Source organism: Oncorhynchus mykiss, chromosome 7 (assembly GCF_013265735.2).
Source record: "Oncorhynchus mykiss isolate Arlee chromosome 7, USDA_OmykA_1.1, whole genome shotgun sequence".
Classification (NCBI taxonomy): domain Eukaryota; kingdom Metazoa; phylum Chordata; class Actinopteri; order Salmoniformes; family Salmonidae; genus Oncorhynchus; species Oncorhynchus mykiss.
This window is the reverse complement of record NC_048571.1, coordinates 59,934,966-59,946,821: the sequence shown is the minus strand read 5'-3', so window position 1 is coordinate 59,946,821 and position 11,856 is coordinate 59,934,966. Positions and strand designations below refer to the sequence as shown.

The window sequence follows — 11,856 nt, the reverse complement described above, 5'->3', positions numbered from 1 at the left end:
AGAGAGTGCCTTTTCCAAACTGTTGCCACAAAGTTGGAAGCACAGAATCGTCTAGAATGTCATAGGTCACTTAGTTTACTGGAATTAAGGGGCCTAGCTCGAACCATGAAAAACAGCCTGTCGTAATGTTGTATTGATTAATGTGACGACTGTTGCTCAACGAATGATTAACTGTTTATAATTACGTGATTAAGATAATCAGGTAATCATTAACTCAGTACCTGGGGCACCATGGGAAAAGTTGTTTTTTATTGAATTTCCGTTTCCCAAATGAACTCAATATCAGAATATCGATTTTACAGCAGTTGCTAATTAATTAATTTCCTCTACAGTCTCATCCTGAACGTCGCATAATTTGGGAATCTGCACAAACCCAAGTCTCACTAAATTATTCCGTACCACACCAGTTGATTATTTATTTACTAACAAGCTAAATGATAACATAAGATACACAAACACACAGTTTAGGCCACTGATTAGAACTTAGTACAATGAAACAGGTCCCTAGCGGGCCAACACAATATGACACGTGTTACACAAAATACCTCTACTAGCTTTCCTACAGGAGAGTAGCGTGTGTTTACCACCAGAATAGTGTCCTGAAGAGACTTTCCCACATGTTGCAACCTGAGTGCCTGTGGTTTCAGCTGTTGCTGGATAAGTGACATCTCTTCAGTAATCTTCCTAACATTTATCTTGACTGTGGTTGACTGCATTGACAGTAGTGGTACCAAGGGCAAATAGTGCGCCACAGGTGGAATGTGTTGGAGGTACACGTTCTCTGAATCTAGGCGGACGTACACCCTCGGCATGCGTACTATGCAGTTAGTTACAGTATAAGGAGTCCTGGATCATAGCGGAGAACGATTCCCTTAGGGGGTCCGCTCGTGATTACATCTGCTGGGTTGGTTTTGACCAGGGCGCAGAGTGTCAGGATCAGCCAGAGGAACTCCATCCTACAGAAACACATAATCAGAGATATTGTTTGATTATTTCAGTTATTTGCTTTTGTAAACAAAAATGTCTCGACACAACAAATGTTTCTGATTTTCCTATTTTGAACAGCACAGCGCAGGACAATATCAACAATGACAACTAATGTTTAATATCTTGTAGCTGGGAAGAGAAGAAAATATGTTAGGTGCAACGTACTGATCACCTACTTTGTTGTATATGTAGTACCAACCTTATCCCTGACCTCGAACACCTGGTGTGAGGCCTTTTTGTTGTAATAGGTCTTGTCACCTTCTGTACCTCTTTCCATCTTTCCTTGAGCGTACGCAAAGGTAGTCTGGAGGTGGGTTCGCAAGTATGTCATGTATTGATGAGTGGTGGCTGCGACAACTTCTCCCGGTTGGTACAGGAGATGCAGTGGATGTGTCATTTGCCGGCCTGTCATCATCTCGGAGGGTGTTATTCCCGTAGACCTGTTGTGTGTGGCTCTGATCGCCATCAGTACCCATGGGAGTTTGAGGTCCCAATCTTTGTGGTTGGCTGCCACATATTTCCTCAGGATTCTGACAATTGTTTGGTTGCTCCTTTCTACCTTGCCAGAGCTACGAGGGTGGTATGCGATGTGGAGTTTAGCTTTGACTCCCAGCAGCCGCCACAGTTCGGTTATTACAGCTGTCAAAAAGGGATTTCCTCTGTTGCTGTCCATATTTTTGCACCATATTTCACCATGCATGGTCGTTGCCAAGTTTGTCACTACCAGGTGATTTGGAGTGTCCCTTTCTTCCAATACACCTGTATGTCGTGTTTGGTCATGAGGTCATCACAAGCTAGAATGTGCTCCTTGTTTTTCACTTCTTTGCCACTTGAAGTAGTCGTGCTTTTTTTTCCAAAACGGTAAGTGGCATAAGAAGGTGAGTCTGGCGTAGTCTGAGTCGGTGCCAATTACCAGTTCAGACAAGTCGTGTTTCACAGCCGTTTGCAGTGTGATAAGCATGCCCGCCACTTCTGCGAACTGGCTGGTCTTGTTGCGTAGCTGAAATTGAAGCGGTTTGCATGGAATGACATTCTGCCATACCAATCCCACACCAGCTTGCAAGTGGTCTAGATGGCGGGTAAGAACAACCAACCACAAATGCCATCGGCATGCCAAGACACGTTCTCCTCGAAGTAGTGATGGTTCAAAGGCAATGGCGGAGCTACGTCATGCGGGGGTGGTGTGAAGTTGGTTTCACAGTCACCACAGCGGTGACACACCGCCAAAGCCCTTTGCATAGTTGATTACTACATCATGGCTCTGCAGCGTCATTATTCCAAGATGGCGTAGCAGTCGGATGTCTGTTTTTGTTTGTCTTGTCCCGTCCTGTTGTCGTGTCTTTGGCTATGCCGGGTTAAGTGATATGACATGCTATTCTATACAATCCTTTCTCCGTAATTAATATTACTTGATTGAGCTAATCATGTAAATGTAATTAACTAGAGAGTCGGGGCCCCACAAAATAATATTTATAGAGCTGTTATCTTCCGAATAAACTCTTAAAGACCTAGTAATATTTTACACCAATAGAAGTCAATGTTAATCGTCACCTTAATTCAGTCTCATCTGAAAGTTGTAAACTCTTGGTTATCTTCACAAACCCTGGCTAATAAGTTGAATCAGCAATTGGGTTTAATTATTTATTTACTAAATACCTAACTAATCACACAGAATTACATATATAAAGAATGAATCATACATTGATTGCAAATTACGTCATAAAGGAAAACATCCCTAGCGGGCGGAACAGATATGACAGCTGGTTACACAAAAGAAAAGGGGCTGGGTTTGAGTGAAAGTGCAGGAAGACTGAGAGACAAAGGGAGAAGCTGTTCACTGTCGTAAATACAGTATTTTATGCATTCTAAATTACCGGCCATTTGGAAAAGGGAAATGCAATAAACATTTACTCTGAGCTGCGCTTCGGTAGGTTGTTGGTAGATGGATGGCCGTGTTGCCAAACCGAGTCCCTTGTCCTTTGAAGAATGTCTCTGGTGGTCAATTGAATACGTTGTAGTAACGTCGTTGTGTGATAGACGGGATACTCTGTCTGTTCTTTTCTAGCCTGCGTTTGCAGCTGCTGTTGCTAACTCAACGGCTAGGTATCACTTCTGTAGTGAATAAGAGTTCAAAGTTCATACCATTCACAACCAAAGCTCACGCTGAGGTTGGCTTAGTTCTGTAGTTGACATGTTAGTCCTTTTAACACAGAGGCTGCAGACCTCACGTACTTGGAACAGGAGGTTATATTGTCGTCAAGGCTTTATATAGGAAGGGAGAGGAGGGCGTGTTTGAAAAGTTTTATAACCCATTTCCCTTCACAGGGGTGGGCCACTGATTGAGCAGAGCCCTAACCTTATGAAAACCCAAATCTCACATTTGGAAGCTGAAATTACATTTAATCTCTTCATCAATCATTTTATATTCAAACATTTAAATTGAACAACAATTCCATGTGAATCCGATAACTACAATGTGCAGACTTTCCACTGTAGAGTTTATGTAATCTTATCATTGATGAGAATGTCTCAGATGACAACCGAACTGACATCATATTCATTAAGTACCACCGCATATGTTCAATTGGTCAGTTTACCAGAATATAGTTCCTTTCCCCCCACCTTCTGATGTTCCCAGAATCTCTATGTTAACCAAGGGGTTTTCAAATTTCACATCAGTAGGGTAGAGAAAGGACAAAGGGGGGAAGAGGTATTTATGACTGTCATAAACCTACCCCCAGGCCAACGTCATGACAGTCCCCCCATGTTGGGTTCAATCTTGCGATTAACCTGCATGTTGCAAACCAACATAAAAATTACCTTGGGTTGTCCTTGTTGTGGACCATTGTTGTGGTCCCCATCTGGTGATCGACCCGGGTAGGGTTTCTGCGAATGAAGTCCATTCCATGGCTGGGCAGCAGATATCCAGTTGGTGATCACTGTTGCAGTCCCCCCTCTGGTGGTCGACCCGGGGGTAGGGTGTCTGCAAATGATGAAGTCCGCTCCATGGCTCGGCAGCGGATGTCTAGATTGGGATTGCTGTTCCGGACCCGTCGTCTGGTCATCCAGACTGGAAGATCTGGGCAGTAATTTAGGCAGATGTTAACAACGCACACACACGAAATATATCATTACATTTCCTCCCAAATGAGCGGCGTTGTGGCACTAACTGATGGTTGTATGGGGAAGTTGTTTATGGCTCTATCACTTTCTACGTGCCGAAGAAAATGAAACAAAATGAATGAAAGCATAAACAAAACAAAATATAGTTATGCCCCCTTAATCATCTAATTGGACTGTATTCTATCTACGTCCATGGTCTTGACAAAATGACCCTATCATGGCATTGTCTAATGTCATATCTAGGGCTTTCCTAATTTGTGGGGTGTTGCTTAGGGTACTATCCTAAATTGATAACTATATGATAAGTCTACAGCTGTAAGGCACTAGTTTTGGGCAGTCTACAGGGATGACCTATGGACTTCTGGGAAGAAAACTGGTGAGTACTGTAGCTGTAGAGTTAAAGGCCTCAAAATAAATGTTCAACTTTACTAAGGCTGGTATTTTGCTCGGACCCTTAAGTGATCCTAGCATAAATCCTAATTGGATGTTCCGTTGTGCATGTGAGTTCATGCTTACACAAGCACACATGTCAAGGGAAGAAAACCCAGTATCCTGGCAGATTACAACTTGTTCAGAATGAGTCTGACGTAGTCAGGTAATTTTCAGGTCAATGCCTGGAGGTCAGTCAGAATTGGTGTTGAGGGAGTCTGTAGTGGTTTTACTACCAGTCACTGTCTTCCACTATTGTAGTGGCGGTAGGTATGAAGAAGTATACTTCATAGCTATGTTATCCACGGAGGAGCTAACCTCATGATGGAAGTACTCTAAGTATTAGACCAGTCGTACGTGGTGTGATCGTGGTTAATGACTTCTAATAACTTTTCTCCTGAATGGAGGGTTCTATTTATTAGTGGTGTCTGTAACCATTGGAAGAGTGCAATGGAGATTCCCTTCCCCATGTTGCACTCTGAGTGACTCCTATGTCGCTATTATCAATAGCAATTTAACTTGTGAGGTTACTAATCCTCTTACTGAGTTTTCCTGGACTGACTGTGGTATTGGTACTGGTACTCAATGGGTCCAGTTGTCCAACCGATTTATTCTGAAATGTTATCCTACAGGAATAAATGATTAGAGCATTTTACTAGTTGTCTTGTAGTGACTACTACACATGGCAAGGAATAATTATTGTTGATATTTGTTTTGGAGGTGGACAAGTCCACTGGACTTCCTTTACGACCAGTGTGGTACACCTCAGTACTATCTTAGACGTGTTCTAATATAATCCATGGCAAGGGGCCTGTCTGCTCGTCGCTGTTCTCAAAGGGGAGTTTACAACTAGATTTGATTCATGCTCTGGCGGCCTCGTACGGTGTTGTCCGTAGTCTCGACCCCCCCACCGGCCTCGATAAGGCTCATCATGGGTCTGAGCTACTATTCCCCCCCTTTGTGTCTCGGGATCCCCCCACCAGCATGTGGTGTTGGTATCCGAGGTGCAAATGAAAGGTTCGGACCCTATGTACGAGTTGTCAGTGGCCGCATTATTATGAGAATGGCTGTAACCTTTCAACCAAATCTCCTGGTGTTTGTGCTTCAACACCCTCAGTGGCTGTCGAGGTCTGTCAAGTCCCCACTGCGTCCGCGTGTGGCAACCTCTTCCGTACCTGCAAACTGAGAGGAGGATATCGGTCTGTGATATCGCAAAGTGTTTCACCAATGGGAGTCATCGGGTCAGTTGCTGGACTGACGGCATTAGTGTCATTGTCAGGGTTGACCGTCCCCCACAAAGCGGAAGGTGTGTCATCGGAAGCAGAGTATACTCTGCGCATCGATGTTTTTCTTGCGGAGACGGCCGCAGTGTTTGCGGAAGTGTCCGAAGGGCAAGAGAAGTTCATCTCAACTACCGTATTGCACAACTGCAAGGAGGAGGGAAGTTGCTCATTCACAGAGACAGCTGGCTTGAAATCATGACAAGAATGGTCAATCAGATTGGCTGATGGAATGTGTCGAGATATCGCAATATCGCCTTGGATCGGATTCTGCCCCAAGAGGTTTCTAAACGTCTTTTTCCTAACGGGTGCTTTCGACAGATACCCCTCGTGAATGACTGCGTTGCAGCTAGCGTTAGGGGAAGACAGCGTGGTCGGTGGAGAAGGCACTGTAGCCTGTGACCATACCTGAGTAACCGATCCAACAAGTCTGCTCCAAGTAGCAGGGGTACAGTTTCGAGGCTGGTAACATACACAGCCCTCCAGGACTATTTCCAGGTATGGGCGTTTCGCTTCGTGTTTAGTGGACATATTCTCCACAAAGTGGAGTGGTCGTTCGCAACGACGTGATGTGTCAATTCTGTTCAAGGTGGAAGCAGATCGACTTTTCAGATTTTGAGTGGGCTTGGATTTAACGAAGCGTTTGACCTTTTTCTTCACAACCTTTGTATCAGAGTCTATAGACAAAGCCAGTGGGCTTGTTTCTTGATCTGAGTTGTAAGATAGGCAAGACAATGTAGGCGGCAGGGCCCAAGTAGGTAATGAAGGTAGGAAACATGTTCGACAGGAACATTTGTTTAAATGGTAACAGGTCTTCCATGCCTGTTTCAGTGAGTAGGCCAAAGTAAGCTGAACGCTCCGTTAGTACGCTTGTGGGTGTTCGTTCCGAGCTTGTTTGACCATGTTAGCCAGTGAGGTATCGTGTTTGCAAGTCGCAGAACCACTGAATTCTAATTTCAAAGCTGTGGAAAGTTTAGCGTAGTCATTTAGCACGTGTTGCTGTAGGCGAATGAACCTTGTCACGTGTCTATTCGACGTTCGCTTCAACAGGTAAACCCTGTCAGAACCCGTAGCGTTCAGGTAGCCATCCAATGTGTCCTCTATGTCAGCTAGGAACGTCTCAGTATCGTTTGGCTGACCTGGAACGGGGTCAAAGGTGGGGAAATTCTTGACGAGTTTGTCAACGTATTCCGCATCAAGCGGGTGGAGAGGGTTGGCTTCATCCTGTGGGGAAAGTGGGGCCGAAAGGCCAAGAGGAGAAGCCAAGCTTTGGCTTTATTTGCCAAGAGGCGCCATATTACTCAGTGCCGAATGGCTGAGAGGAGAAGACTAAGGGACACATGGTGGAGGCAATGTCTGAAACCTATCGTCTTCACTCCTTTGAGTACCGGGATCCGGTTGCTTGGTGGATAGTCACGCTGTAGACCATGACCATTCTGGACTTCCTCCAGATGGTACCTACGGGTGGTATTCTGCTGCATTGCAGAGTCCACTTGAGCGCGTGAGTGTCGCACTTGCTCGTTTCGGTCTCAAACTTATCTGCCATGGTTTGCAGATAGAGGTCTTGAGTACGGAGCGAGAGATTCAGTGAGGAGATTTCTTCCGCTTGCTTAGAAATCAAGATTTCCATCTTCATCCCCCGAGTTCTCTCATCATTCATTTGGTCAGTGACTTCAATGAGTTCTGCTGATTTGTCATCTAACTTAGTCATTGTGTTCATCACTTGATTGTCTTTGGTCTGCAGAATTTTGAATAGAACCATGTTACTCTCAGTAACGTTCAACAAAACTGCCTGCATGTTATCAAATTGCGCGCTCCTGTTTGTAGATAACTCAACAGATTTATCTAGTTTGGAGGACAAAGATCATACTTTTTGGAGAAATGTCCTCTGGTCTGATGAAACAAAAATAGAACTGTTTGGCCATAACGACCATCGTTATGTTTGGAGGAAAAGGGGGAGGCTTGCAAGCCGAAGAACACCATCCCAACTGTGAAGCACGGGGGTGGCAGCATCATGTTGTGGGGGTGCTTTGCTGCAGGAGGGACTGGTGCACTTCCCAAAATAGATGGCATCATGAGGTGGGAAAATAAGGTGGTTATATTGAAGCAACATCTCAAGACATCAATCAGGAAGTTAAAGCTTGGTCGCAAACTGACGTAAGACAGGGAATGTTTACTAGGATTAAATATCAGGAATTGTGAAAAACTGAGTTTAAATGTATTTGGCTATGTTATATGTAAACTTCTGATTTCAACTGTATATTTGCCATATACCACAACCCCTCGTGCCTTTTTGCTTAAATATAAATTCTCATACAAAATACGTTTCTAATACGGTATAACATCAAACATCAACAGAATAGCTGGTTTCGTGAATGGTTGTCATGCTTGAAACCAATAAGACCTTTTGAGTTGTCGGCAGAAATCACTCCATCATTTCTTGGTTGCTAAAATTCTAATAGTTCACCTAATTTCAGTTTATGTGACAAAACAAGCAAGTATAGTGTAGACAATCATTGTACCATCTAAACCGCTGTAAAATATATTTTCCATAACAAAAAACATTGTAGTGTCAACTGTTTGAAGCTGGTGTACAAAACCGAAAGTAAGCAAGAATGAAACTTGAGTGAGAAGCATAGAAACAGTGAACATAGAACAGCTCTACTGCTTCTTAGACTTGCTTCAATGAGAATGACAGATCTATAACTCACATTTCTATGTGGAGTTGGTTGGGTTGCCCAAAATGTTATGTATTGCAGCTTTAAGTATACCTTTAAGACAAAACTTTTCGGAGGCCTAATTAAAAGAGATCCTATTAAATTACTGGAGGAGCTATGTCATGAACCCTTAAAGTTCCACAATGGGGTGAAAATGGAAGCCATATTGGTCAGGTAGAAATCCAAACCAGTCTAATTGGAATGAATGGCAGTAGAGACATAATCCTGATTTCACTTTCGGCATGTGATATATCCCAAAAATTTGCAATAGACTTAGAATTGTCAACCTAAAATAGTAATATAATTATAAAAACAGTTTATACAGGTTTTATTCCAATTTTCTGTATAAATAGCCTCTAAAATATATGTACTTGTTTCATTTACAACTTGTCTAGGTTTTATCATTAACAGATTTCCGCCAGTGTATGGCTGTAGATTCACTGCATTGTTTGAATGGAATGTTGGCATATTGGCAATTCATTTGAAACATTAAAGGAATCATTCCTTTAAAACTGACTGGCTAGCTAGCTAACAAACATACAGTTCAAATAAATTCTTCAAATTCAGTATCTTACACATTATCTTATCACAGCACTGGAAAACCAACTCCCTGAACAAAATGACTGATCTTTATCCCATCTTAAGAAGGTCCATGTCAATTCGAATAGTCTAATTCCTAATTATATGGCAGAAGTAGCCTAGTAACTAGCCATCTACCAAATGTTGAGTGCTCCTTCCTCCCCACAGTACCCCCTAACCTGCTGTGCTTGGCTCTTCAAGTGACAAATTGGCTGTAAGGATCCAGTGCAGCAGGGCAACAAGGTGAGTAGTGGTCACCATTGCGATACAGCTCTCCACTCTGCTAGCCGCAATGCAGACAAACACCAGGTGCTTCTGTAACCGATGTGAAATGGCTAGCTAGTTCGCAGTGGTGCGCGCGAATAGCGTTTCAATCGGTGACGTCACTCGCTCTGAGACCTTGAAGAAGTTGTTCCCCTTGCCCTGCAAGGGCCGTGGCTTTTGTAGAGCGATGGGTAACGATGCTTCGTGGGAGGCAGTTGTTGATGTGTGCAGAGGGTCCCTGGTTTGAGCCCAGGTAGGGGCGAGGAGAGGGATAGAAGCTATGCTGTTACTCTTCCCCAGCCAGAAGAACAAACAGTAGACACTGCGCCTGACCAGCCATTGATACATGGACAAAAACAGTCAATTACTGTACAGTACTTTACAGAAATATGAGCAATACAGAATGTTGCTACCTGTATGGGCTTTCTTATCTAGGCAGTGCCACCTCCTGCTGGGTTCAAAGTGGCAGGCAGCCCAGGTGTGGGAAGCCTCCCACCCATTCATCCATCCATGAGAAGCCCAGGTGTGGGAAGCCTCCCACCCCTTCATCCATCCATGAGAAGCCCAGGTGTTGGAAGCCTCCCACCCATTCATCCATCCAGGAGAAGCCCAGGTGTGGGAAGCCTACCACCCATTCATCCATCCATGAGAAGCCCAGGTGTGGGAAGCCTCCCACCCATTCATCCATCCATGAGAAGCCCAGGTGTGGGAAGCCTCCCACCCATTCATCCATCCATGAGAAGCCCAGGTGTGGGAAGCCTCCCACCCATTCATCCATCCATGAGAAGCCCAGGTGTGGGAAGCCTCCCACCCATTCATCCATCCATGAGATGCTCAGTCTCAGATCATGGAGCTTTTTAATAACCTCTGTGGGGGTTCTGGGTATCTCCTCCGCCACCCTGCCCACCTTCCCCCCCACACCCCTGGTGCGACCAGACACCACAGTAAGGAGGTCCCTCTCTTGCTCTCCTTTGGCCTGGGGGGGGGGGGGGAGTTATCTCTGTAATGAATCCCTTTGTGGAGAAAAACTAATTGGCTGCCATCATGTGAAATCCATAGATTAGGGCCTAATGAATTTATTTCAATTGACTGATATCCTTATATGAACTGTAACTCAGTAGAATTGTAGAAATTGTTGCATTTATATTATTGTTCAGTGGAATATTGTATTAGTGCCTGTTAGTGATAAGATACATAGTAAGATACTATGCCTTTTAGTGGCAAGAAAAAAATATATAAAAAGGTGATAAAACATCATTCGCAAAACAGTGGTGACTTTACCTGAGCTACTTCAGAGGTGGATTCAAAATGGTTTAAACATGTAATGAGTGCTCCAAAACAGAAATGCTATTTAACATGTGCCTCAGTAAAGTTTAAATTATTGTCTTCTTGTGTTATATAATACACTCACATGGCATAAATACATCTTTAATAAAATCCAATGATTAATCAGAATTATTAAAGTTACCATTCCGTTTGAAGAAGCGAAAGATTTTCCCAGATCAGTGTCATTTCCATGACCTGCCTTCTTGATGGGACAAACGCATATACCTCCCTGTCAAGCCCATGAAATGGACCAGAACAGTTCAGGCCAGAGTATACTTTGCTGGATTGAAAAACATTCAAAACATTGCAATGTTACACAATCTGAACACACCCCTGCTCTGAGTCTGGTGGCTCACAAAAAGTAAATGGACACAGCACCATCTAGAGGCTCCTTCTGCAGTAATGTCAGTGAATCCTTCCTCACTTAAAACTACATCCATCCCCAAACATTATCAATTATATAGAGTGCATTAGGAAAGCATTCAGAAAACATTTTGGAGCAGGTTTTCATCAAGGATCTCTCTATAGTTCGCTCCGTTCATCTTTCCCTCAATCCAGACCAGTCTGCTGAAAAACATTGCCACAGCATGATGCCTCCACCACCATGCTTCACTGTAGGGATGGTGACAGGTTTCCTGTGACGGTTGGCATTCAGGCCAAAGAGTTCAATCTTGGTTTCATCAGACAAGAGAATCTTGTTTCTTATGGTCTGAGTCCTTTAGGTGCCTTTTGGCAAACTCCAAGCGGGCTGTAATGTGCCTTTTACTGAGGAGTGGCTTCCGTCTGGCCACTCTACCATAAATGCTTGATTGGTGGAGTGCTGCAGAGACAGTTGTCCTTCTGGAAGGTTCTCCCATCTCCACAGAGGAACTCTGTCAAAGTGACCATCAGGTTCTTGGTCACCTCTCTGCCCAAGGCCCTTCTCCCGAATGCTCAGTTTGGCTGGGCGGCCAACTCTAGGAAGAGTCTTGGTGTTTCCAAACTTCTTCCATTTAAGAATGATGGTAGCCACTGTGTCCATGCTGCAGAAATGTTTTGGTACTCTTTCCCATATCTGTGCTCGACTCCAATCAAGTTGTAGAAACATTTCAAGAATGACCTGGAGCTCAATTTCAATTCTCATAGCAAAGGGTCTGAATACTTATGTAAAT

The 11,856-nt window shown here is 43.9% G+C and overlaps 1 long non-coding RNA gene across 1 annotated transcript; it reads right to left on the bottom strand.

Moving 5' to 3' along the window:
- Positions 1-239: 239 nt before the first annotated feature.
- On the bottom strand, positions 240-9,502 carry LOC110528132. Its single transcript, XR_002474200.2, has 3 exons — positions 9,295-9,502; positions 3,808-4,066; positions 240-956 (listed from the first exon to the last, which is right to left on the bottom strand). It is a non-coding gene; the product is annotated as an uncharacterized LOC110528132 (long non-coding RNA).
- Between the last annotated feature and the right edge of the window lie 2,354 nt (positions 9,503-11,856).